Consider the following 2,628-nt stretch of genomic DNA (forward strand, 5'->3'; position numbering starts at 1 on the left):
ATAAGAGACAGTTACTTCTCTTACTTTCTTTTTCCAACTAATCCAATCTCTATCAATGGCGGCGCAAGGTCGTTTATGAAAAATAGAATGGAAACTAAAATAATAATAGATATTCAAATTAGCTGTGATTATTCACTCGATAAATTCCAATATGGGGAGCCAACGTGGTCAATATACTTCTACTTTTACAAATTACGTAAACGCCCACTTGTACGAGCCTTGTAAATTAAGAACCTACAGGGTGAAATCAAAGGTACATTTAGCTACTATTAATGCATAAAAATTATATACAGTATATTACATTTTAGATCGATAGAATTATTATGGCTGCTTTGGCACCTCACGGTATTACTGGTCTTATCGGGTTAACAATCACAATAGAATGTTCTATTATTTCTATAAACGTACATTGTGCTTTGTTAACGAATTTGGCGGTCATTTTAGTAATTCTATTAGGGAAATAATTATAATTATTAAATTATTAGATTCGTTTTAATTTTTTTCTTATTAATCGTAATGCAAAATTTATAGCTGTGTGACCGTTTTGTACCGGAACGTATTTCATAAACCGGAATAATAAATAAATTAATGTTGCCATAGTAACAAATATGTATTAGCCGTACATCATAAATGCTTATAAAAGATGTGCAGAAAACTAATCTGCCATTCATTTATTTAAAAATTGTTCCATAAAAATATATACATAGCATTAGTAAATAATGACATGAACACATGACATGAATATGCTGAGGTATAAATTGTCAATTGAAATTAAATATTCGTTGGATCCTCTTTCTTCTTTTAATTTGTTAAAAAATAACCACTTTATTTTGTTTTTCAAAGTTTAAAAATATGGATTTTTCGTTTATATAATTTTGTAAAAAGATGTTATTAAAAATTAAGGCCGTTCTCAACGTATAGTAATATAATTTATGAAGTTAATGTAGGCCTTTACACATTAATAAAGGTAATTTGTGGTTCTAGAAGGTTTCATGGATATGTATATATATACATTTATATATACATATAAATATATATACATATATAATATATACACATATATATACATATATATACATATATATATATACATATATATACATATATATATATTTATACATATATATATATAAATCATCAAAGAAAGGTAAATACATTGTTTGAATAAAGCAGATAATATACATATATACATACATACATACACACACACATACACACACACATACATATATTATATATATATATATATACAATGTACGTATTAAACATAATTAAGCGTTTGGCGCTTGATGATGTTTGTGTTTAATACTTCATAACCTATATTTTTAGCTTATTTCACTAATCCAATCCTGTAATGCCCGCCGATAGCGATGTAAATAATCATTATGTTTACATTGACTATTGACCCGTAAACACTACTACGAGGAGCCAGCACTGCCAAAATTATTCTATCGATACACAATCTACAATGATGCATAGTATATTTTTTGTTATTTTCATAGAAGCAAGTGAATGGCAGAGCATCAAATAAAAGTTTTATTTTGCCATCATTTAGTTATTTCATAATTTTACTGAGGAACCGGTTTATCAATCTTCTGTTCTTCCATAGTGCACAATTATAAGTTATAAACCCAGTCATAATGACCCAACACAAAAAAAAAAAATAATAATAATAATAGTAATAATAATTAGAAATAATTTATTAGTAGTATTACTATCATCATCATCATCATCATCATCATAATCATCGTCATCATTGCGTATCTAGAAGTATTGAAATGAGGGAGGGGATGGTGGGTGCACGAATGTGGATTGGTGGGAGGGGGGTTTGATGTAAACGAAGAGCAGAAAATGTTCGCACATATTATTATGTGCACTCCTTGAGCTATCTAAACCTATTGATATTATCGCTCTTGGCAACTCGTACGCACGCTGTCCAGCGATTGTCTTATTCGAGTTTCGAAGTTACAATTTATATACTTTATTTTAAATAAAGTTTGTAATGTATTTGTACTTCTGAATTTTCAATTATTTAAAGTGTAAACTATATAATATAGGGCGTTGCGATGCTTCAAATCACCCATAGTAATCTCTTCTGTCGACAAAAAATTACTCTATTGTCAAAGACTTGCTTAATAGAGCTTAGCCTGATGATAATTCGATCCTGTAGGCATTATTGGCGAGTGTACCTCTATTTAAAAAAAAAAGATAGGCCTAATTATTTAAAATAAGTTCGAATCAGCTCTTTTTTCTATAAATTTGCTCAAGGTGGATTAGGAATCATGAAGAACAGTGTTCGAAAAATATAAATATATTTATCTTTACATTTTGTGGTAAATTGTGGTTTTAACATTTCTTAAAATGCATTATTTGGGATATGCCTTAGTGAAGGAAAAAAAAAATCACTACACTCATTGAGACTCAAAAATTTAGTTTGTGTGTAATCAGTACACTCTCTGTCCATCGAGGAAATACTCGTCATTAAGGGAGAGAATGCCATAGATGAAGGGTGGTGTATATCACCTCAGCCCCACCATGGTTGGAGCCCAGGCAAGAAAATTATGATTCTGGCACCTCTAGATGGCCGGAAATTTTTTCTCCATGATTTTTTTAACATTTTTTTAAAAA

This window comes from Anneissia japonica, unplaced genomic scaffold, assembly GCF_011630105.1.
Source record: "Anneissia japonica isolate Jap-2015-1 unplaced genomic scaffold, ASM1163010v1 scaffold2227_len217889_cov164, whole genome shotgun sequence".
NCBI classification, from domain to species: Eukaryota; Metazoa; Echinodermata; class Crinoidea; order Comatulida; family Comatulidae; genus Anneissia; species Anneissia japonica.